The following is a 26,236-nucleotide window of genomic DNA, read 5'->3' on the forward strand; positions in this document are numbered from 1 at the left end:
TGTTTTACATTGAAAACATTTCATGATTTACATTGATTGATGGGGGGCCCCGCTGGGATACTTTTAGCCCACCTCAGCACAGTCACCATCAATGTTCTGGCTCTTTGCATGGGCTTGGTTGTTGGTGTAATTTGGCTGCAGGGCAGGATCTGTCATTAAGAGGCATGCAAGGGTGGACTCCCTGTATCACCTCATGCTTTATTTATGACATTTGTATCCCATTCTTCCTCCAAGGAGCACAGTTATGGCCTGTGAGTTTCTCTCCTGTCCGTCCAAGATAACTTCACAACAGCCCTGTAAGGCAGACTAAACTGAGAAAGGGTGACTGGCTCAAGGTTACCCCAAGAGCTTTGATCGTTTGAGTAGGATTTGAACCCAGGTTTGAATACACTGTAACTACTATGACATAGTTGAGGGCCCTCTTAAGGGGCCTGGCTCCTGAGGTTCAAGTAAATGGCTCAAACTGTCAGTTGCCAAAGTGTGTGTGTATGTACACCATTTTGATAGCAACCAGGCTGTCAGTTTTGAAATCTTGCTGTACATCATGCTTGCTCTCTGCAAAGATGTAAAAATCAATAAAACTGTGTCCTGTTTTGGCCTGGTTTTTTCCCCTGATTCAAATCTAGCAGGTCAAGTGAGAGATATTCTCCCACCAGAACATCTTGGGGGAGTATTTTCTGTGCTCAAATAGCCATCACTTTTGCATTCCGACCACTGGTTTTGCTTGCTGGGGCTTGGCAAGAGATGACCTAAGCCAGAATGCTCAGATCTGTTCAAATGACAAAATCCTGCCTAGCCTCCCTCTGGCAAGTGGCATAGCTAGGGGATGTGGTGGGTGCAGACCGCACTGGGGGGTACATCACCACAGGCAAAAGTGAAAATCTTGGTATTTTCAAATAGTATCATCACTATATATCATTTAATGCATAATTTCATGTAGAATGCATTGAAACAAACCACACTGAGATAGCTGTATACTATCCGTATTCAAATTTACAGCCAAATAACCATAAAAGGAAAACACAACTGCCTTATGTAACAAAGGATGGATATCTCTAACTCAAAACTGACTAATGGAACGGATTGTTCTGAGAGCCAATGAGGTGTGACTGTGACACAGCTGGGAACCAATAAGGTGTTGGTTTGAGTCAGCTCTCATTTCCATGGATGAGACCTAATACTAGAATTCTTATCCAGTTGTGTGAGTGCCATCAAGTTGTCCACTGGCTTTTTGCTTGCTGACTTATACTGTGCTACATTAAAATAAATAATAAAGTTCATGGGGGTTACACTAACCCTAGTGATGCCACTGCATTTAGGCTGCGTATATCAGATGGTAATTTATTCTGTATGGTCTGGTACTGGAGGAGGTTCCATCATGGGGCTGGCACAATGAGCTTTTGCACTGGGTGATGCAAGCCCTAGTGATACTTCTGTCTCAGACAGAGAGTGGATTTGAACCCAAGTCTTCCCAGCCCAGGTTTAAGAGCTATTCCACACATTATTGCTTCTACATGTATGCTGGGAATTTCTTTCAGTGTACAATACATCTCAAAGTGTTAAAGGCATCAGTGTAAATGATGCACCCCTGGGGGCTGGGGATAAGAACAGGCCCTCAGTTTGGCTGTACTTGTCGTAAGAGGCGACTAAACAGCCACCGGGTAGATGGGACTCGTCAGCCTGGGAAGGCAGCTCATCTGAGAGAAGGAAAACTCTGATCCCAAACCTCCACTGCCTTGTGGCTACACCCAGTTATGGAAGAGGCTTCAGGAGTCAACCTCGAGGCAAAATCTGGAGCCGGAGTCCCTGAGGCAGTTCATGGCTGAACACAGTCACATTCTGGCAGCTCCTGTGACGCCGCTGGAACCAACCATATTGGCCTCTGCCTTTCCATTGGACCATTTCAGCGACGTGGAGAGGGGGGGATTTGCTGCATGGGTAACAGCCTATCTTCCATACCTACTTTACCCAGGCTTCGCGCACTGGAGAGGACACTCTGTTCCGGAACCACCATTCAGAGCGTGACACCATAATCTTCCGAGACTGAAGGATGCCAACAACAACAAATGATTGCAAACGTGTGTCATCCAGTACTCTAAACTGGGAGCTAAGCTGAGTGCAGCTCCTTGTGGAATTGAGTGCACAGTCAGAGGCAGGTCTGGGCTTGTCCTCAGTGTGTGAAAAGGTGGTGGGACTTGACCCACTGGCCCCATCAGCAGAAGACCTTTCACAATATCCAAAGCAATATCTGTTTCAGTGTTGGGAGGTGGCACAGGCCAAATTGTTTCAGCTTATTTTGTGCCTGGAGCAAAGACTCCAACAGAATTTGTTGTCATTCTGTTTCAAAGATTTGTTAATTGACTGGTGCCAAGCAGTTTAATTAACTGCACCTGGACAGATCCATTCTCTCCGTGCAAATCAAGCAGTTGTTTCACACACACCATTTTTTTTTTTTTTCATAATTACTTCATGTAAAAAGCTGTAATCACAGTCCATAATGACTTCCTAGTGGCAGGCTATTTCATAGACTATGAAAATATGCTGTGAGTGGAAATAAACCATCTTATTCATTGAGCTGAATTAAAACCAAATGCTTGAATTTCTAATTAAAAAAATGTTCTTCTTCAAGCTGGGGAATGAGAGTTTTCATGGCTTCAGAGATGCAAATATTTCCCCATTTCCTTTTTTGGAATTCACCGGGGGCTTCTCAACTCAGGTGAGCATTTCAAAAATACCTGCTCACGGAGTGCTGGGTGATCCATCCTTTTGGAATGTGCTATAAATGCATGACTTGGCACTGGCTCTTTCCAGATGCTTAAGAAATGGTACAAGAAAGAAAATAAACAAAGGGAAATGGAGAAAAGGAGAACGGCAACCCAACTAGTGATCCATTCAGACCCAAAACTCAGGTCTATGTTCCGGAGCTCCCATGCCACATTCATTCAGATGAAGTAGATGTGTATTATTATTATTATTGAATTGAATTGGCAACCTTCAGTCTCGAAAGACTATGGTATCGCGCTCTGAAAGGTGGTTCTGGAACAGCATCTAGTGTGGCTGAAAAGGCCGATTCGGGAGTGACAGTCCCTTCCACGCTGGGAGCAAGTGCAGTCTGTCCCTGGTCTGTCTCCCTGGCTATGGGCCTTCCTTCTTTGCCTCTTAGCCTCAGACTGTTGGCCAAGTGTCTCTTCAAACTGGGAAAAGCCATGCTGCACAGCCTGACTCCAAGCAGGCTGCTCAGAGGCCAGGGTTTCCCACTTGTTGAGGTCCACTCCTAAGGCCTTCAGATCCCTCTTGCAGATGTCCTTGTATCGCAGCTGTGGTCTACCTGTAGGGCGCTTTCCTTGCACGAGTTCTCCATAGAGGAGATCCTTTGGGATCCGGCCATCATCCATTCTCACGACATGACCGAGCCAACACAGGCGTCTCTGTTTCAGCAGTGCATACATGCTAGGGATTCCAGCACGTTCCAGGACTGTGTTGTTTGGAACTTTGTCCTGCCAGGTGATGCCGAGAACGCGTCAGAGGCAGCACATGTGGAAAGCGTTCAGTTTCCTTATTATTATTATTATTGAAATTTATATCCTGCCTTTCCCATGCCAAAGCAAATGCCCAAAGCGGCTTACAAAGCGCCAAAATAAAGTAGTAGTAGTAGTAGTAGTAGTAGTAGTAGTAGTAGTAGTAATAATAATAATAATAATAATAATAATAATAATAATAATAATAATAATAATAATAATAATAATACAGGTATTTGTATACCGCCTTTCTTGGTCCTCAGGTTTCTCCTTAGACTTTATTCAAGGCAGTTTACATAGGCAGGCAAATTAAATCCCCGTAGGGATTTTTACAATTTGAAAGAAGGTTTCTATCTTTCAAGAAACCACAATATTCAGATGTTTCTTTCTTGGTCTGGTCGCACATTCTGGCCTCCATCCTCCCACGCTCAGAGCAGATGGAATAGCTCGGCTCAGCTTGTCAGCTGCTTCAAGGTCGCATGATGCTGGTGGCCTCGAACTGGCGACCTTCGGATGTTATCTTCAGGCAAATGGAGGCTCAACCCTCTAGACCAAGCATTAAAAACATTAATTTTAACATTAAGCAGTGAAACATAAAAACAAAAACAAAGTAAGACCTGACACATATCACTGGGGAGCAAATAAGTCCAGTGAAGCAGACAAGTCACAGCCCTATTTCAGAGGCACAGAGAGTCAATATTTACTCAGCAACCAAATGCCAGGTGGAAGAAGTGTGAGGGAGGGAATCGTTCTCAATTCCCCTGGAAGTGAGTTCCATAATTGTGGTGCCACTACAGAGAAGGCTTGCCCCCAGGCTGCCACCCCTCCCATTTGGGACAGAGGTGGTACTTGTAGAAGAGCCCCCTCAGATGACCTCAAATGACCATGGATCTGTTTGTTACCTCCATGGAAATATAATGGGCTAGCCAACATGTGCAAAACATGCATGCCCTGGAGCACAAATGGAGGGGCGTTCAATTAGTTGTTTTTTTTCCTGCTTTGGTTTCCCTAACCAAAGAGAGAAGCTGTTTTTAAGACTGGCTTGTATCTTCAACAGTAAGAACTCTTGCCATGAAATCAGGAAGCAACATGATAATGGCATAAAAAAGTTATTCCCCATACATGCATAGCCTTCTTTTGGACCTCAGCCAAGGACTGGAATGATGCATCCATCCCCTTAAAATCCTTAGAATTTACTCATGTACACCGGAGAGCAGGATTGCACCCAGGAAGTCCTGTGGCACCTTAAAGATGATTTATGAGTTTACTGTGGCTCTATCGGATGACTCTTGTGTCTGAAAGGAAACATTTGCCACAATGCACTCCATGGTCTTTTAGGTGCCACAGGTCTTCTTGGGTGCAGTCCTGCTCTCAGCTGTGCATGAATACGTTCTAGCAATTTCAATGGAAATGAGGCATTATTGTAGCCAGAGAGCATGTTGCTTTCAGAGCATGCTGTGTGAGTTCTTACTCTTGAAGAGAGAAGTTGGTTGGACAAGGGCTTGTTTCCTTGGCTGAAGAAACTGGAGTAGCTGAAATCAACTATGAATCTGAAATTCTCCACATCAGGAATTGTAACCCCAGGCTCTAAAACCGGCCAGCAGAGCTGCACAAAGAACTGGTCAAAGACAACTCATGAACAGTTGTATTCAATAAGTGTGATGGCTGAGAGAGATGCAAGAAGCAGAAGGCCAGTCATGGTACATACTTTTCTTGCAATTTTAGTCACTCCTCTTCAACAAGTTGGAAACTCTTGCCAATCAGCTGAAAATCACTGAGAAATTGACTAGTAGGTAACAATTCACCTCCTGCCTGCCCACCCCTTTCCCCAGCATAAAAGGTGCCCTCAGCCTGTTCATCCTTGGTACTTGCTTGCAAGTCAGAGCCTGAGAGTGACCGCTGACCTTTTGAAGGCTTCTGAATAGCATTGGAAACAGAACTTTCACATCTTCCCTTATGATGCAATGTGGAAAGCTACTCTGCAAAGGGGAGATCCGAAAGCTGTCTTTGAAGTGAAGTCTGAGATGCCTTTGTGGTCCAGAGGCTGGTGACGGGAGGGGCAGGGGCTTCCCGACTGCAGCACCTTGTGAAACAGCTTCTTCCGCCTCACAGTAGGCTTCCAGGTATGTGACCACCACAACTTGTCTTTGGGCCTAATGCAAATCTCTGGTCTGATTTATTGTGATTATAGTGAAGTTTTTGCTTAGGCAGTTCTTATTATTTTATATATTCAATTTCATTCCTCTCAATCTATTTTGTTGTTAAAGTTTGGAGTGTGCAAGTTGCCTTGACTGCTTTCCCATGCACAGGTTGGCCATAAATGTTTGTGCCAATAAAAGGAAATAAGATAGCACAATATGGAGACACCCAGGAAGGAGAAAACAGGAGGCTGCGGCTTCCAGTCCCTCCTTGCTCCAAACCACAGCAGCTACTTTCAGGCTACAGCCAGGGGATGGATCAACCTGCCATTGCTCTGTAGATACAGGCTGAGCACCACCAGCTCCTTCAGATGAATTTCCATCCATATTTCACAAAAAAGAATGCAACAGGAAGTGGCAAAAACTTTTTGCCCAGCTAAAATTAAAATAAATACTGAAAGTTTCCCTCGCTTCACTGCAACAGCCATGCTGTAATCAAAAGCATATTTTTGCAATTTTGAGGATATTTTGCCAAACCAACAGAAAGCACCAGGCTCCACCACCTAGTCCAAAAATACCCAGCATGTAATTTATACCAAAGCAACAAAACTCTTCGTTTGCCCATCCTCCAGCCCACTTCAAAGCACAGGCTGTGGAGAAGGCCAAGTGTGAGAAGTTCAGGAGGAGATCTGTGGCTCCGCAGTGTTCCGTTGGTGACAATGAAATCAGCAAATGTTACTGGTGCCCAGTGGTGTAGCTAGAGGGGGTGCAAAGCGGGGAGCCTCACCACAGCATAAGAGGTCCAGGAAAATGGGGTTGTTGCTTTCCTGCTGGGGACAGAGGATGAGCTATCTTGTCAATTGTTGTGAAACATTAAAGTTGAGATCCAAAGATGAAGAATGTATGTGAAGAGGGGCTTGCACATGAGTAACTAACAACAAGGCTGTGGTCTGTGGCCAAGATCCAAAGATAGGATGCAAAAGATGTGTAGAAACTCTGGTGTCTGTACTTGGGCATGGAGTGTGTGGCTCTTGGGGGGCCAGTAGCTACTTGGCTCTGCCCTCTGAGCCACCATTTGCTCCTGGCTTACCCCTCTATTATTTTGTACCTGGCTTCAGGGTTCTAGTCACAAGTGCAGCAGATCTCACACCTCTGAAGTCTGCCCACTGCTGCTTTATGCAACAAGGAGAAGACCTTACATAGATTGTTTTTCCGGGAGGACTTTCTATGCAACTGACCACTTGCTGGTTGCACCTCCAGTAACTACCCAACATTGTAGTGGGCCTTCTGCAGCCCTGGAGGAGATTACAAGGCACCACTGCAGCATGCCAGCCTTTGGAAATGGGACAGAGGGGCCATTCTTGATTTTGCACTGTGGGGATTTTCAAAAGCTAGGACTGGGGGTCTCCAGCCTCCTTTGCAGAAAGCCAAAGCAACAATAACAAGAGCAAGTCTTTTCCTTGCTTGTATATCTGCCCCACTTTGGCAAATCATATCAGGTCTCACTCCATAAAGTATGGCAAGGAATAAATGCCCTCCTGTTTCCTCTTTTTTTTTTTTTTTCCAAAGAGAAGTGACAGAGTTCCCACAGGTAAAAGTTCTCCTTTTTGTGCATGCTGCTTGCTAAGATGATGTGTGTGTGTGTGTGTGTATTAGGGAAGGTCATTTTTATAGGACTGAACTACAGTGGCTTTTTTTCTCTGCTTCACTTGTACTTACTGATGGAGCAAATTTTGCTTTTCGTGTACAGGTGGCATAGATTCAAATATAAAAGTAATACAATCAAAACAAGGCAATTAAAACAAGGGTGCAACTCTATACATGCTTCCTGAGAAGGCGGCCCCACTGCAAACAGTGGTCCTTACTTTGGAGGAAACATGTGTAGGCTTGAACTGAAAGCCATCACAGTAGCAGCCTTTACCCAGAGACTCAAAATCCAGCATGACCATAAAATAACTATTCAGACCAGCTGCTGCACATAGTGGAAAATGGGGCAAAAAAGAGTATTTTGTCCCAGTCCTAACCCCCCCCCCCAGCCAAGCTGCCAGAGCACACACTGCAGCCGATGGTGGGGGAGTGGGTGGTGGCAACCAGATGGCCTGGAAGAGATAAATAAAAATATTTTTTGCTTACCGCTCCATAGGCCACCTGGCAGCCAGCGGGTCTCCTTGGGCCTATTTAGCTGGCAGAGGTCCAAGGTATCTCAGGGCCTGTTTCTGGTCCAGGAAAAGGGGGAGGTAAAATCTTGGCATGCACTCATGCCACTGAAAGCCACCCCCACCCAACCTTGAACCACCCCTGCATGTCCCTGCCCCGATCCTCCCCTGAACCACACCCCCCACCACCACCACCACCTCAGCTGCTCTGGTGAAGCTCCTGCACACCATTGTTGCACACCCAGGGCATCAGCAGTCCTGCAGCAGCAAACCTTTTGCAGTGCCTATCTGTTAATGCCTTACGCCAAGGAGTGGTAACAGGATACAGGACTCTTGTCTGTGTGCTCCCAGAAGCATCTGTGAGAAGCAGGCGACTGGCCAGGTCCAGAAGGGTTTTTCTTATGTCTCAAAGCTGGAATCCTAAGTGTTCCTGCTCAGACATAAGACTCAATTCCCAAGCACGTCTATAAGACTGAACAGGGTTATTTTTCCCCTGCTCCTGCTTTGAACTGGTCTAATCAGAATGTGGCCTTTTGGTGTGAGAAAGTCCCAAGGATGTTCTAACAGCACTTTCAGATTCAGCTCTTCATGGTAAGAAAATGAAAAAAGGCAATTCAAAGACTGCAGAAACCACATTCTGTGCCATATGAATGTAGCTCCAGGAAGTTTGCTTGTGATTTACTTTTTAAACCTTTCCAGTCTGGATGATCTCTTCTTCCATGTTTTCTACCAAATTGATGGAGCTGCCGATCTCAGAGGACTCGCTCCATGTTCCTCCTCCTGCTGCAGTTCATTTCTGCCTCCAGTGCCACTCCTACTCCCTGAATTGGAAAAGGAAGCAAGAAGGAAGAGGAAATGTGGGGGAAGCGCATTGACTGGAGCATCCGCATCCACTCCAGCCCACCCCTCTTGGAGTATGCAGCAGTACATTTCACTTGCGCCTGTACCAGCAGGGCCAGAGGCATCACCAGGGTTTGTGTCACCTGGCTGATTGCGTCACGCCCTTGATGGACCTCCTCCCATACTAGACCATATAGAAAAAATTGCCATATCATACACCCAGCCTAAATGCAGTGGTGTCACTAGTGTTAGTATAATTGCCATTAACTTTATTTATTAATTTACTTTAATATACATATTTGGTTCAGGTCACCCAACAAATCAGGAACCAACAAAAAACCAGTGGCCACCTTGATGACACTCACACAAGCGAATAAGAGTTCTAGTATGGGTTCTGGTGCATGGAAATGCAAGCTGATTCAAACTAGCACCTTATTGGTTATCTGCTGAGTTCGTAATAACACCTCATTGGCTCTTGGCACAATCAGTTTCATTGGTCAGTTTTGAGTTAGGGCAAATTCACTTTTTGTTCCATAAGGCAGTTGCATTTTCCTTTTCTGGTTATTTGGCCATAACTTTTGATAGAATACAGAAATTTCAATGTGGTTTGTTTCATTGCATTCTGCATTAAATTACACATTGAATGATATATAACATGATGGTATTTTCGAAAGTACCAAGATTTTCAGTTTTGAACAGAAGTGGTGTCACTCCCCCGAGTTTGTCACCTGATGTGGTCTGCACACTCTGCACCACCCTAGCAACACCACTGAGCAGTGCGAAGTCAGGCTAATTTGAGTGCAGGAGGGAGACAAGGTGCTTCTCAGGGAATGCATGCTTGTTGGTTGCCCAGAGACCCTGACTTCCTTCTGCTCTCTCTCTCTCTCCCTCCCTCTTGAGGAGGAGACATGTGGCAGCAGGATTCATCTCCATCCTCCCTAAAAAGATGCATTTCCCTTTGATAAAGTTGCCTTTCACTTTTGAACATGAGCCTAACAGAAAGCTGTCCTGTGTGTTGTGACTTTTGGTGCTTTGACCCTGCCCGCATCTTCCACACTTCCTGTCCACTCTGCCCCCCTCTTCCTTTTCTGGTCCATGGAGCAGGAGGAGCAGATGCTGACACATGGCGGGGGGGGGGAGATGCCTCATTGCCTCTGGCACAAGGTCACCAGATGCCCTCTTTTTCCAGGACATGTTAATAATAATATAATAATATACAGTATTTATATACCGCCTTTCTTGGTCTTTATTCAAGACTTTATTCAAGGCGGTTTACACAGGCAGGCTTATTAAATCCACGCAGGGATTTTTACAAATTGAAAGAAGGTTCTCTCTTTCAAGAACCACCACATTCAAGATGTTATGCTCCGATCTGGTTTAACATTCTGGCCTCCATCCTCCCACGCTCCGAGCAGATGGAACAGCTCAGCTGCAGCTCGCCAGCTGCTTCAAGGTCGCACGGTGCCGGTGGCCTCGAACTGGCGACCTTGTGGATGTTAATCTTCAGGCAAATGGAGGCTCTACCCTCTAGACCAGACCTCCTGCCCGTTCTCTTTTTAAGCCTCATGTCCTGGGAAAGAACGTAAATGTCCTCCTTTTCCCTGTGAGTGGCACTTGCAGGCGGCGCATAGCCTTCCTGTAATTAATAAATTATATGTAATATAGTTTTAAATTTAATAATAATTTACAGCCCAATCCTATCCACACTTTCCTGGGAGTAAGCCCCATTGACACTAATGGGACTTACTTCTGAGTAGACATGCATAGGATTGGGCTGTTAATAAGTAACCACATGAAATCAATACACGAGAGTTTTCAGCTTTTATTTTGTCATGTGCTACATTTTTCTTGGGTGTCCTACATTTTGGGGTGCCTTGTCCTCTTTTGTGGTTATGACATCTGGTCACCCTGCTCTGGTACCAACAAATGGTGGCGGGCAGAGCCTTTTGCCTGTGGCACCCCCTGAGCCAGACTGCTGGACTCCCTCCACGCATGCAAGAACTCATGTCTCCACTCGAATGAGCACAGTTCACGGATTCGAGCCCAAAGCTCTAAAATCTGCCAGTAGAACTGCACAAAGTCCTTGCCAGAGATAACCCATCCACATGCCTATTTTACAGGTGAGGAACACTGAGGCTGAGAGAGGAGTGATGCACAAGAGGCTGGTCAGGACAAAGGATGGGCTGGGGGTTGCTTGCTATTTCACTGCAAAATGGGTTAAGCTATTAGAAGTTGGAAACTCTCACCAAGCTCCTGCAAATCACTCTGTGATCTACCAGCAGATCCCCATCTACCCCCTGCTCTTCTCATCCCTCCATCACTTCACTGCTTCCAAACCTGCAGCTGGGGCTTCGCAGTGCCCACGTCAGTCCAAAGCCTGTCCAGTCAGGTTGCCTCTGCATAAGTCCTGTTTGTTTGTGTATTCAATGGCGCTCCCTGTTATCGCCAGCCAGTTCTGACACCTGACTTTTCCTGTTTAAGATTCTGGCTCCCACCCCTTTTTTTCTTTTTCCTTCCCAGCTGGTTCCAGTCAGGGATCTGGGCTGCCTGTTGACACCAGTCTGGTCATCTTTCCCCATTTACACATGTTTAGGTCAGTCTGCCAGACCATCCCTGCACCTTTTGTTAATACTGTACCTGACAATACAGTATTTCTGCCTTAAAGACTGTGGGGTCAACCCCCACCCCCCACCGCTCCTTTGCAGTTTCTGTTTGAATGACACTAGACTTAAACCTGTGACATGCTGCTGATGGATTCTGGCCTTGGTCCCTAGTTATAGATCCCACAGGGCCCTTATTGGTCTCCTCTAGTCTCCGTAGTTTGCTTTTCTGAGGTCAATGGCCAAGTGGCTGAGTCAGCAGTCCCTCATTGCCACCTTCTGAAACCTCCCTGACCTATAAGAGTGAAACTGCTATACAGTTGTGTTCTCCCCCCCCAGCCCATCTCTTCCAGCAGCTCAGAAGGAGATCATAAGAACATAAGAAGAGTCCTGCTGGATCAGGCCAAAGGCCCGCCTAGTCCAGCCTCCTGTTTCCCACAGTGGCCCACCAGCTGCCTGTGGGAAACAGGAGACAAAAGTAGACTTCTCTCTCTCCCACCGTTGCTGCCCTGCGACTGTTGTGGAGAGGCAGATTGCCGCTGAACCTGTCATCATGGCCACTGATTCCACTAGGCTGCACAGCTGCATGGCTGAGAACCCAAAGACACGCATGCAGCAGTGCAGAACTCTTAGGGAACAATGATTGTGACTAGTAGCCATTAGTAGATCAGTCCTCCATGCTGCATGCTCTCTTGCCGCACACCACACACTAGGCATAACTGTTCACGTCTCAATTGTGCTTCCCCAGTGTCGGGGCCCTTCCCAGAGGCCCTGACCCCCGACTTGCCCGGGAGCAGGCACCCCATGCCCAGGGTGGGGAGGCTTCACTGCCCTTGAAGGGGGCAAAGCAGATTGGCTCACCTCAACCCTCCAGAGGGGGCTGGCAGGGCCAACAAGGAACACTACAGAAGACAAGCCAGGAACAGGAAAGGCCTTTTCTGCCCCACCTGGTGGAAGGGGAGGGGCCAAAAAGGGGGCGGGCTTGCTCCATAAAACAGGGAGGCCAGGGATGAGAGGCTGTCAGTGTGAAGCAGGGAGCTGTGAGGTCAACAGCTCCTGCTCCTAGGCCAGATCTGGCAGCTCTGCTAGGGAGGAGGACAAGGGTGCTGGAACCCCTTCCCCCTCCAGCCAATCTGAGGCCTCCCTGGGGAGGAACAAGCCTGCTCCAGGCCCCTCCAGGGGAAGGCCCCTACACCCAGAATCAGCTTTCGTTCCAAGCTGGAAAGCCCCAAACATTGTAGCCATTCCTCTTAAATCAATGGCCCTGCTACTGTGGTCAATATATATATATCACAGAAGCTGTTCAGAGATCTAGCAGGATTGAACTCCACCCTGTCTACCTCCTGGTGAGAGGGTCATCTACGAGGGTAGTCAAAGCCATTTCAGCCTCAAACCCAGATTGAAAAGGATCAAGATAATTGTTAAACCATTGAGAATCTGTAACCCTTGCTGATCTACTCCAGATCATCCACTGATCTCCTTCTACTAGTTCCAAGCTACCTTATGCCCACTGCTGCAGAAACTACCAAACTTGAATGCTACAGCATAGCCTGTGTCCTGTTCACTTACAGACAGGCTGATTCAACACTCCAGCAGTCTGACAGCTATTAATGACCGATCTTCCTTTTGAATCTTAACTATACCTTTTGCTTTTTTTCACCCAGAGTGCTACAGGATGTTTTATTATCTTCTTCTTTATTTATTTTTCTTATTTATTCTTCTCTGAGATTTCCTAAACAATGCTGTTTGCAGTCCCCAGAAGCATGCTAAGCTTTGCAAGAATCAAACTGCTAGATAAAGCAAATCTCCTTGCCAGAGCTCAACTGCAACCAAAGCTAAGCCTTGCAAGTACTAAGGACTGTGCTTATATATATAGCTGCCATATGTCATACTGTATATTCCTGGAAAATATGGTTCTGTTTCTATTATTATGTCCAGGGCTATTTGCAAGGTGCATACCTGGATATACAGGTAGGATACAAGGATGCTATTGGCAATGCAGGGCATGGAGACCAGGAGCATCATTAAAGAGGCACAGCCTGGACAGGTGTGCTAGATGGGAATCAGTAGATATCTGATATTGACAAATAGTTGTGTCAAATTATGGAATCCTTTCTATTTAGTTTGGACTAAATGTTGTCATGATGTTGGATCTTCTTTTTGAAGGTAGGTGGTTGTTGATGGAACTGAGTAGTGCCAGGACTCTGGCATTGTCCCCATTTGGTCAGCAGGCAGATGGGCAACTAGTGTGTGTGCCCAGAATGTTCCTACAGGTAGATGTGTATGTTTCTCTCTCTCCATAGTTCATGGTAGCTCCATGTCTGATCTGAATCAAGGTTGCTTTGTGGAAAAGAAAAAGTTTTGACCATCCCCCCTACTCCAAGTCCAAACTGGGCCCCCCCTCCCTGACTGCCTTTTGAGAAACAAAGAGCTGTCAGGAGCACAAAATGCAAAGCTCACATGTTGTGTCTGTCTTAGTCCTGATCCCCAGAAAGTGCTGACGTGTCGGGGGCCATGAGTCCTGTCCTCTGAAAAATGTCAGCAGACCCAGAACTGGCAGCCTTTCTTGCACTCCTGATCTATTTTTGCAAAGATATTATTTTGTCTCCACTGGCATGCGAAAATGTATTTTCCAACACCCAAACATAAATTATTCTTTGAGCAAAAGTTTGAAGAAGATTTCAGGAATACTTGGAATTCAGAAGGCTGCATTTTTAGAGGCATGCTGGGCTGAAACTTTTGGCCGCTGTACTGAGCAAACACACACAAAAGACATGGATAGGGCAAAAAAGGATACAAAGAAATAGAATAATCTTCCCAGAGAATAAATTGTTCAGATTGATTCTGGGCAACACTTTGAGGTAGCAAAATGGTGGAATGATGCAATCCAGGAGTGATACACAAGTCAGGGGAATGGTGTGATCATTTAATATGGCCTTGTAGCCAAGGGATTCCATCCAATATTTTGGACATCAAACCCATCACTTCCAATTATTCTTATTCAAGGCAACTATTACCCTTAACCATTTCAAATCACCTCTCCTGTTTTGGCAAAACAAACTGTACAGTTGTTCAAAGTTCTCTCTAGGTTTATTTTCTTTAAAGATGAAGAGCACAGTCCTGCACAAGCCCCATTAAAATGCATAGGAGCTGATCAAGAGACTCCTTTCCTGAGACTCCTTTCCAGGGTAAGAGTGCCAACAAGAAAATATGACAGCACCCATTTCGAAACTCTTCCCAAAAAAGTCCATGATCCATGGGAGCTTTAGAACGTGATGCTTATCCCAGTGTTTAAGGCATCATTCAAATGCGCAAATTTGTTGCACTTGGAATGCAAGCCTGGACTTCTGCAGACACACAGGGGTATTTTTGTTGGAGGCAAGGAGAACAATTCAACAAGAAGGAAATTCAGACATCAGAAACCTGCCAAAACGGCACACTTGGTGTAGGAGCAGAGAAGCCTCTTGCGTGGCTGAGATTAGAAGCTCAAACGTGCTGCAGATGGTCTTTTCTCCCTGTTTCCTAGAGAGAGAGTTTCTGGGTCGTGATGGAGCAGGATTAGGCAGGCAGTATTTGTGTTATGCTTGCTTTCTAAACAGGGCCAGATTAGGCTAGAGCAGGACCTGTAGCATGTGTTATAAAGGGGTCCCTGTCACTCCCCTCCCCGTTGCCCCGTTACACCCTTCCCCAGCATGTTACACCCTTCCCCCACCCCTGTTAGCTGGCAGGGAGCATACCTGCTCCGGAACATATTCTGTGGGTGCAGGCAGGCCTTTCCGCTGGCACCTCAAACTCTTCTGCTGTCCCATCATTTGAGTGCTAGGCTTGCAAGAGGGGCGTTTCACTATCCTTAAAATTAGCAAGCTTCTGTAAGCCTAGAGGAAATAAATTTGTTCTTATTTGATTATAGGTGGCATGGCTCAATACAGGTTTACTGCTTCCTTCATTCAAATGTTTCTGCTTATATGACAGGGATCTCCTCTATGGAGAACTCGTGCAAGGAAAGCGCCCTACAGGTAGACCACAGCTGCGATACAAGGACATCTGCAAGAGGGAGCTGAAGGCCTTAGGAGTGGACCTCAACAGGTGGGAAACCCTGGCCTCTGAGCAGCCTGCTTGGAGGCAGGCTGTGCAGCATGGCCTTTCCCAGTTTGAAGAGACACTTGGCCAACAGTCTGAGGCTAAGAGGCAAAGAAGGAAGGCCCATAGCCAGGGAGACAGACCAGGGACAGACTGCACTTGCTCCCAGTGTGCAAGGGATTGTCACTCCCGAATCGGCCTTTTCAGCCACACTAGACACTGTGCCAGAACCACCATTCAGAGCGCGATACCATAGTCTTTCGAGACGGAAGGTTGCCAACTACTACTAACTACTACTACTATATAACAGGGATAAATCATGCATGCAAATCATGCACTGAAATCACTGGAGGGCCGGCAAATGCAATCAAAAGGAAGGTACAGTAGTCAAAATCTGAACAAGTGGATGGGGGAGGCAAAGACACTCCTCACCTGGGATGCCATTTGGTCCAGGTACAGCTTTCGATGAACCAAGTGGAAGAGAGCTTGCCAGCCTGGCATGATGTGCATTTGGCATTCCACAGATGAAAATAGGTATATGCTTATCACCCCACAATCCTCATGTGATGGACCTCTGCCAGAGCCCCACCTCCTCCATTACCTCACATTGCTGAAGGCCCTGTGCCACTTGCTGTGTTCATTACTCTGCAGCAGTTCATCATGTGCCTATTTAAAAGATGAACTAGTAGGGATGCGCCAATCCACCATGGCGAGACTCAAGTTGAGTTGCAAGTCCCCACCCCTTTGACCTGACTCATGCACAAGTCTTAACGGGCAGCCTTCAGGATTTGGCCAGAGCCTTTTTGGGACTCTGTTTGACTCTTAGAGTTAAACTCTGTTTGATTTAGAATCTTTTTGATAAATGAGTCAGGGGTGGCTTGTTGCTGGCAGGGTGTGTGTGTGTGTGTGTGTGTGTCGGAGTTTTCATTTAACGCTCCCCTGATGCTCCCATCCCATCTGGAACAAAAGCTGTGCTGTTCTTCAAGTGAGTGCAGCAGTGCAGAAAGTGCTAGTTGGTTCCTTATGAACACCAGTAAATAACTTGAGTTTTTGAATCTTCGCTTGTTCCCAAGGAAAATTTCCAAGTCACTTCTGGTTTCAAAACACGTGTAACTTGAGCCTGCATGAGTCACTAAAAATGCATGTTTGGCAACTTGAGTCGCCCATCCTTGTAAACTAGTAAGATGTACCAAATGCACTGGTGCAACACTCATGGAGTGCAATTGGGAATTGGCTCTGAGCCTCTGCCCCTAGCCATCATCTTGCATCTGTCTCCAGCCACACTGACCACTATTTTGTCCCTGATTCTGGTTGGTAGGCTTCCAGGAAAATCAGTGTCCTTTGCACTTGAAGTCTCCCACCCCACTGTAGTGGCACCAGAGGTACTCTTGTCAGGAATGCTTTTCACCTCCAGAAGTATGTTTGCTTGGTAATTTTCATTCTTGCAGTACTAAAGTTGGGATATTTTAAATACACAAATCTTTAACCAATTGGCACCACACCTTGTCATTCCCGTTTGTCCAGGCAACCCAACATTATATTCTCTCCCTGTGCAAATCAAGCACAACGTCATCAGCTAAACTGTCTGCAGGGCTCTGCGTCCAAGTTACTCTCCTTGCGTGTGCTTTAGCAAGGGACTTTCCCACTGTTGGCAACGACGAGAGCTCACAAACACTGTCTAAAAACATAACTTGGATGCTTGGCTCCTGAAACACTGGCAACAGACAGCTGCATCACAAGGCGTGTGGCTACGTAAGTACTAGAAGGAACTGGCCGCAAGAACTAAATGTTTGGAGTTTTGAGAAGCTGTCAAGAGCAGAATGTGGAAAATTATTCAGAAAAACTTGCCAATGCAAAATATGTAGGCAAGTGGTCCAAGGGCTGTAGGGGAAAAATTATGAAACCTAATCCAGCTGATTAATTAAGACTGGACCGACTGGTTGTGTGAATGAAATCCATGTCTTAACTGAATAGCTTAAAAAGCTGTTCAGTGGCAATAACCTTCAGTTGCAATTGCAGTTGTGTGCACCCTTACTTGAGACTAAGGACCCAATCCTATTCAGCTTTCCAGTGCAGATGCAGCTGTGTCAACAGGGCATGTGCTACAGCCTGCAGGCGGGAAGGGGCAGTCAGGGATGCCTCTTCAAGGTAAGGGAACATTTGATTCTGCACTTCAGGGCTGCATTGTGGCTGCATCGGTGCTGGAAAGTTTGATAGGATTGGGCCCTAAGACTCACTGACCTCAGTGAAAAATACTTCTAAATGCACAGGTGTGTGGGACTGTTTTGCTTGGCTCAAGCTGGACCAAAGGAGTGAGATAAACATAAACTGTACTGGGAATTTCCACCATGGATTTACTTAGGAGGAGCTTGCAGCATTGATTCAGTGTTCACTCCAACCGCCAGTAACTACTAGCCCACCATGCTTTTAAGGTGCTTGGGTTCTCGATGATTCAAGTTTATTCAAGTTCAAGTTGGGTTCAAGAGTTGGCTGGAGGGCAGTTGACCAGAGGGTAGCTCTGCAGCTCCTAGGTCAGCAGTTGTCAGGTGACACAGGGGAGCCAATAGCATTCCACTTGGTCCTATAAAGCAAACTACTCTCAGACTGTCCATATTTGCTCTGTCTGTAGACTGCCAGCCCTGCTAGCACAAAGTCTGGTTTCACCAGTCCCTGGTGATAATTTTTCCCCCTTTTAGCGGCAGAAGGTACTCTATAGACTGTGGACAGAAACCAGTCCAAACATTGGTGTGGTCTCATACAGCTTCCTTGTAGTGTGAACTGTATTCTCTGGCCAAGGCTGGTGGGGGAAGGTTGGGAACTTGAGCATTTTGTCAGGAGCTCTTTGCCTATATGGGCCCCTGCCATGGCCCTGCCCCATTGCTCCCCAGAATTCTGGTTCCTTTGTTGGACACTGCCATCAAATAAGAGGAAATGCTGTATTAGAAAGTAAGATGACACAGACCAGGTTATGTCAAGGATAGCCCAAGGCTATCACCATAAGGCTTCCTTGACATCTGGGCAGCAGTAGGGGGCAGTAGGTCAGGCAGGCTGACCCAGGCCAAGGAGCCCTTGCAACTCTAAGGTGGCTGCAAGAGTCCATGGAGCTGAGCAGCGGCCTCTAGTCGCTGCAAGAACTCCAGGCCTGAGTCAGGAACTCTGCTCAAGAGGGATTTCCAGGCAAGGTGTGGCTGGAAGTTGTGGAAATAGCTTCCAGAGAAGTGGTGAGGGTGTTTTGCCAGATTCCAATGCCAGGCTCTGCCTGGAGAATTATGCCCACTTTAAGCAAATTAGCTCCCCTTCTTTCCCCCAACAAATGACCCTGGTTCTGTCCTGCAGTCCTGCTGGACCCCACCTTCAGGGTAGCTCGCCTGTTCAACCTACAGAGGTCCTCTCTCCTGCCAGCAACCTCCCACCACTACAGCAGACCCTGGGTCCTCAGCAGGTCTTGGGCACAGCAGCCACACACCAAATTCCAGTGTCTCCAGCAGTCCATTAGTCAGTCCGTTAGTCACAAAGTCAGTCAGAGTATCCAGGGCAAAGTCAATAAGCCAAGTCTCTCTCCAACCTGCACTCCTTCTACAACCCACACCCCCTTCCTGCCTCAGGTGCTCCTTATATCCCTGAGGGCCCTATTACCTTCAAGTGGCTGCAGCTGTGCAGCACACTCTGCTGGATGCCCAGGCCTTACCCTTAAAGGGGCCACTGTTGACACCACATCTACCTCCTTGCCAGATCTTCCAAGATTCCAATACAGAAGGTGGTGTGTAAAGCCAGGCTGTCAAGGAGGACACTTTCCTGAATGACCAGCAATCTGTTCATCTTGTTTTGTTTTTGTCATCTGTCTCTGCAGTAAACTCTTTGCTTCAATGTTCTTGCTGTGGGAATGACTGGGGAAAGCCAGAGGCAAGGAGGAGCTGCCTGTGCGCCGCCCCCCCCCCCCGTTATGCACACAAAGGTGCAGGTCTGGTAGCAGCTGCTCTGGCCACATCAACCCTCTGCACAGCCCTTCTTCTGGCCCTCTGAGATGAACTCCCACCACATGCTCCACTGACACCTCTTCATCCCACCCACGGTGCGCCTTGGGGATAGGAAGGGGACATGGACTCTTCTTCTCACACTGAAGGTAAATTCAACCTTTCCTCAGGTACATAGCAAAAAAAGACCCATGCGCATTAATGGGAAAGAAAACAGGACACTCTTTCAGGAGGGAGAGACTTGGAAATAAATTACATCAACTGTGAATTGTGCTAAGCCCTGATGTGGGACTGGGCCATGTGGGATCCTGTTTGCTCTGTTAGTGAAGCGGCAAATGAGTTCTCTCTCGCTCCATTTTGTTCTCCGCATTGCACGGTTTGCATTAACAAAGAGTCACCTAATCATCGATCAGCCACCATTTGTACCGAGGAAAAGGGGGAACGTTGCTCCTTCGTTTGTTTAACTGCTAGTGTCAACTGTTCACAAACAAGAGAAAAATTCTGCTTTTTTGCCTTGCCCAGGGCCCATTCCACAGCACAAACAGCCCAAGCAAAGGCTTGAGACTAGATCATTTGCAGTGGTGTCAAAGAAGCAATGCTCAGTCAAATATGTGGCATGTGAGACATCTTCCTGCATGTGTTGCATGGGCTAGAGCAGGGGTTGGCAACTTTTTCAGCAAAGGGCTGCCCAGCTCCCAGAAGCGGCAGCACAGAGTTGGGCTTGAGAGGCTTTGTCTCCCATCAAATTTGCTGCATGCCAGCAACAGGGAACATCAGAGTAGGAAACGTTACAGCATCCTGCCTAGATTCACATCCACGAGCCTGGTCAGGTGGCTCTGCTGTTCCCTGTCCAGCACATGGCAAATTCACTGGGAGACAAAGCCTCCCAAGTCGAGCTCCGCACAGGCCAGATGACCTTGAGTGGCGGGCCAGATCCAGCCCACAGGCTGTAGGTTGCTGACACATGGCCTAGAACATTCCAGAGCCCTCCAGAGAAACTAAAATGGCAGAATTGCAGTACGTCCTAGTGCCAGAGTTGGTTTTTGAAGTAGACAGCCAAATGTTGAGCTACTCAGGGCATGACCTGCAAGTACAATGACAACAGAGGGCATAGCCAGGAGGACCACTAGTGAGTTTGGTCTGCTCTCCCCTCCCAGGGAGAATTGCTTTAGAAGAGGACTTCTGGGGAAAAGTCTCTCTTGGCGATCAGTCATTATGGCTAGGTAGACTCAGAGGCAGTCTACCTCTCAATATCAGTTGCTGGGAGGAGGCAACAGCAATGGGCTTCTTGGGGGCACGGAAGCAGTAGGACTCTGAACTATTATTATTATTATTATTTTATTAATTTATACCCCGCCTTTTTGCCCAACGGGCACACAAGGCGGCTTACAATTTAAAAGTACAACATGAAAAACATTCATTAAAAACAATTTACAATTAAAAAATCTAAAAACAAACAAACCCCGTGGATTTTCATATAAAAAGCAAGAACACCAGCCAGCCTGTCAACAATTAACAGCTTTTTGAAATAAAAAGATCTTCAGTCCACGCTAAAACGTTAGCAACGAGGGAGCAGTTCTCAGTTCTAAGGGGAGGGTATTCCACAGTTCGGGGGCCACCACTGAGAAGGCCCTCTTCCTGGCCGCCGCCCCTCTCGCATCTCTTAGTGGCGGCACAGTCAAATGAGCCCCCCCAGATGATCTAAGAGCACGGGCAGGATTGTAGGGAAGGAGGCGGTCCTTCAAATACCCCGGACCGGTAAAGGAGCGGTAAAGGGCTTTAAAAGTCAAAACTAGCACCTTGAATTGGGCCCGGAACAGAACCGGCAGCCAGTGTAGCCGCTGAAGCAACGGCTCGACAGAGTCAAACCGACGTGCCCCAGCAACCACACGAGCAGCCGCGTTCTGTACTAGTTGTAATTTCCGGACCGTCTTCAAGGGCAGCCCCACGTAGAGCGCATTGCAATAATCTAATCTAGATGTCACTAGGGCATGGGTTACTGTGGCCAGGTTCACGCAGCTTAGGTACAGTCGCAGCTGGCGAATCAGCCAAAGCTGAACAAAGGCTCCCCTGGCCACTGCCACCACCTGGGACTCCAGGAGCAGCTGTGGATCCAGGAGAACCCCCAAGCTGTGGACCTGCTCCTTCAGAGGGCTAGAGGGCTATCTGAGCTAAACCAGTAGAGATCTTGTGTTCTTAAATTATGTTTTTATGTTCAAAGAATGGTGTTTTCAATTAAACCAGTTTAAGACTGGTCTATATTTTTTGTGCCAATGTGTCCTGAGATGAGTCTGTGATCAACAGACAGACAGTAGGGGAGAGCCCCTGACCTATCTAAGAGTGTATGTCTGGGGTCCATGTTTTTGTGTGCTTTTCTGACAGCACAATTTTGCACTGCTTGAGAAAAAAAGGAATTCTTTGTACAAATGTACAGAATGGAGTGACAGAAGCTCCAAGCACACATTTCACCAGCCTTAGCTACACACTTGAATCTGCTCTGCTCACTTAAATGTGCAGACTTAAGAAAACAAGGACCCCACCCCTCTTCTCTTGGATAAACAGCCACATGGAGAGTGCAAGCTGAGAACTGAAGTTCTTTCCCAACCCAAAAGCTTGTCAAGAGAGAGCCAACGGGAAGGCCGTTATCTCTAAAAGGCCTCCTCGATGTCTCGCTGGGTGCACAGAGGCTCCACGAGGGAGTCTAGGGCTTGGCCAGCCCAGGGCCTGGATGGTGGGGAACGCAAGCCTGCCAGTTGGGGCGATAACAGGCCTGCTGCCCATCTTGATTTTCAGCACCCGCTGGGGCATTCTTGAGGGTAGCTGTTGACAGTTTTTTCCTGTGAAAACCCAGGGAGGCTCCGGCTCCCAGCCTCATGGAAGGGCAAGTCCAGGGGCCTCCTGCATGTGAAAAAGGACGGTGATTAGATAGCAGCCAAGCAGCCAGCCTATCTGCCTCGGCATTCCGCAGATGCAGCCCTCGCTGGGGTTAAATGGGAGCCATCGAGCTTAACCAGACAGACGCCAGCCCGCTCTGTTGAATGGGCCAGCGCCAGATAAGGGCCCCCAAAGTTATGCTCTGCGCAGGCAGCAGCACTCCCTGTCTTGGAAGGGGTGACCTTTGCTGGGTCCTGGCTGTGGTTTCTTGCAGGCGTCCAGTGGAGCCGGGGAGAGGATAATGGAATATAATATATAGTTTCTGACTTCAAGGCATCCAGCCCTCCCTGCCTGAGATGCAAACAGCCCTGCTGTGCTTATCATCCCAGGATCCCTCCAGCCCCTTCCCTGGAGCAAGAGGATGACAGCACAAGTGCTGAATGGAGAAAGTTCAGAACAGCCATTAACCCCTTTCCTTGCTGGAGAGACCTTTCGCTTGCCCAAACAGCCAGGGATGCCAGGTCAAACTAGACAGGGCCTCTTTTCCCAGGTCAGGAATCAGTTGGGGAGGGGTGCTTTGGATTGGGGCCCCAGGAAGAGAAGGGTCTGAGCCCATTTTCCAGCTGGGAGAATGGCTGCTCAGGGCTGGCCTGATTGGAAAGAGGCCCCAGGTTCACAGCCAAAGTCTGTAGAATCTTAGAGATATAATTGAAATTGCGATACAAGGACATCTGCAAGAGGGATCAGAAGGCCTTAGGGATGGACCTCAACAAGTGGGAAACCCTGGCCACTTGGAGGCAGGCTGTGCAGCATGGCCTTTCCCAGTTTGAAGAGACACTTGGCCAACAGTCTGAGGCTAAGAGGCAAAGAAGGAAGGCCCATAGCCAGGGAGACAGACCAGGGACAGACTGCACTTGCTCCCGGTGTGGAAGGGATTGTCACTCCCGAATCGGCCTTTTCAGCCACACTAGACGCTGTTCCAGAACCACCTTTCAGAGCGCGATACCAGAGTCTTTCGAGACTGAAGGTTGCCAATACAATACAATACAATTGAAAATGATTATGGACTTTATACCTCTATGTTGGAATGGAAAGCAATCATACTGCGCGCTTAAAAAGTGCATGTGAGTGAATGAACCAAATGGCTGTACGCACAATATACAATTGTATACAAGGGAGATTATCCTTGTGCAGGGGGCTCTTCGGCATGGGGTCCAATTGGGAGCAGTTGGTCCGATTAGCTTGAAGCCGGCCCTGGGCTGGTACATGGGAAGCCGCCTTCCACCAGGTCTGGCACTTGATCCATCCAGTCTTCACCAGCCCAGCCCAGGGACGCAGCAAGGGATGCATCTCTGGATCTTTGGTTTTCAAAGCTGCTGCTCCCCCACCAAGCGGTGGCTCGATCCCTTACATGCTGCCCTTCCTCTGCTAACCCTGGCTTCTGCTGGGAGGATTTATTTTGTGGCCTCCCTGGCTGTGAGAAGCAACGTGGGGTTGCGCCTATTGTACCAGGCTGGCGTTGGCCCTGATATAGCAGAGCCAGAGCATCCACCTGTCCTTGACCTGTCTGTGTTGCCTGGTGAAGAGTCTGGTATAACCTAGAAGTCTGCACAGTGCTATGCCAGCAGATGTTGGTTCAGCAAGTTTGTGAAACTGGTTTGGCAACGAGTTGTGCCAGAGGCTGCGCCACCAGTGGCTTTTCACTTCAGTCAGCAGCAGCAGCAGCAGCAGCAGCTCAGTCCTGGCCGTTCTCACAGCACAGCAACAAGAGGGTTTCACATTGTGACCAAACAACAGAACCTCCTGGGTCAAATCTCACTAGTCTTAGGTAGGCCATTCCTTTCCAGCCTCTGTTCAGTGGCTGTTTTTGAAGCAAGGCTCTTCTGCAGCCTTTGAAAATGAGGCTGGGATTTTGCTTTTAACATGAGCTTGTGTGGTTTTAGCAGAATGACTCCAAGACATTCCAATTCTGACACCAAGCCTCCAGCCTGAGTCTAACTGGGGAGATTATTATTTATTATTATTAACAGTATTTAATCAGACCTTCCCCAAGACTGACACTTTTGTGACCAAAGGTGTCAGGGCCTTTGGTCACAAAAGGGATTGGGGCCCTGACTCCAGCCTGACTCTGGTGCCAAGTGGACAAAGGAAAGAAGTCCCAGCTGGTTTTACAACCAGACATTGCTTAAAGGGCAGCCAGGAACAAAAGGCAGCTTAAGAGGTTACATTTCCTTGCTTTAGGCTCCTGCCTTGAATGGAGCTTGCAGGGAACCATTCAGCCCTTTGAATGACCATTTTTGGTTTGCAAACAAACTTAAAATAGCAGAGAGTCTTTGGTGAGGAAGAAACACTTGCCCAGCAACACACAGGGGACATTCTTTCTGTGCGCTTTTGTGGAGGGCTATCTCCGTCTTCCATCTCTGCTGGGTTTCCTGCTGGTCTCCTGGGCCCAGATTCTCTTGCATTGTGAGTGGGACTTTTGGAAATGACCTCAGGCCGTTCTCAGTGACTGGCGACCCAGGTCAGAATGACTAACCCAGCCTGTCTCCATCCCTGGGACAGGCTCGGCCCACTAAATAAAGGACAGGCACTGAGAAAGCAAAGAGGCAGGCAAGGAAGCCTGAACTCACAGATGGGTCTTGGGATGGGAGTGTTTTTGTCTGATGTCCACACGCACATAGATCTCACAACATTGCAAGGAGGATCAAGTGCCAGACCTGGATCAAGTGCCAGACCTTGTGGAAGGCGGCTTCCCATGTACCAGCCCAGGGCCGGCTTCCAGCTAATCGGACCAACTGCTCCCAACTGCTCAGTGGGCTGCACCCACACCTTGCAGGCAGAAGACCCCCATCCCTGGCATCTCAGACCAAACACTCTCTACCAACAACCTGGCCATTGGCCAGTGCTAATCAAAGTGGGGCACACCAGGCAGCTCCCCATGACTCATCACTGCACGGACGGTGTTGGTGGGGCAGTACTCTCCATCCTGAATCTGCAAGCACACAAGTGGTCCCCTAGTGCCGCATAAGCAAGAAGTGAACCTGTAGAAAGTTGTTGTATCTCCAAACTAGATGTGGTAGGGCAAAACCAATGCCAATTTTTGAATCAGCATCCCAAGTTCATATAAAACCACCATAAATCTTGAAAAAAGGATTTTCTGACCCTCAAGTTCACAGGCCTGCATATTAAAAGGAGGTGTCCTTGGGCTCCAAGGAGCTTCCAGGCTACATTTTGGCTGTAGAGATCCCCAAAGGGAGAGGGGAGGGAGGGCCTATCTTGGTCTTTCTTTCATTAGCTCTGTGGCAGCTTGGAGGGATTTTTTCCCTCTCAACTCCCTTCCAGCATCAAAAGGTTTATGCTGCTAAAGCTTGATAACTGCAGGACTGTGTATACTCAGCATCACGCCTAATCTGTCCTCAGGGAACTCTTGAAATCTCTTGAATCCTCCTTTTGATTCATATTCAAACACTGTCACGCCACAAAAGGCCTGGGAATCCTTGAATGGGAAGAGGTCCTGTGGAACTCAGTAGGGCTTACTTCTTAATAAACCTGCTCTGAAGAATATTGAGAGCATATTGAAACTGTAATATAGTTTTTCAGGCTGGGTGCCATGGTCTAGTTTTTTTACCTAATGAGCCTAAACCAATCCTAAAGGGGGGCTAACTATCACCAACACTAAAACTAAGTTAAAAACTAGAAAACTAAAACGGAACCTAAAAACTAAAACCAAGTTAAAAACCAAAAACACACTTGAAGCTAAAGTAACTAAGGATTAAAACTAAAACTAGAGACTAAAAAGATTGGAATAAGAAGCAAAAAACCCAAACCTAAAACTGAAACCTGACATTTCACCCATAGCTTTGGTGAGCTTCCTCAGAGGACAGTTTTTCTCAGGCACTGGAACTTGGTGCTGATCTCATACAGGTTGTAACTGATGGCCCATTGAACATGGTTGTCAGCTGTTAGCCCTACCTGGCTCCTTACTCTCTGAGTAACATTTTTCAGGGCTGGTAGCCATGCATTATTATTCAATTATTATTATTATTGTTATTAGCT

This window comes from Tiliqua scincoides, chromosome 8 (genome assembly GCF_035046505.1).
Source record: "Tiliqua scincoides isolate rTilSci1 chromosome 8, rTilSci1.hap2, whole genome shotgun sequence".
Lineage (NCBI taxonomy): Eukaryota > Metazoa > Chordata > Lepidosauria > Squamata > Scincidae > Tiliqua > Tiliqua scincoides.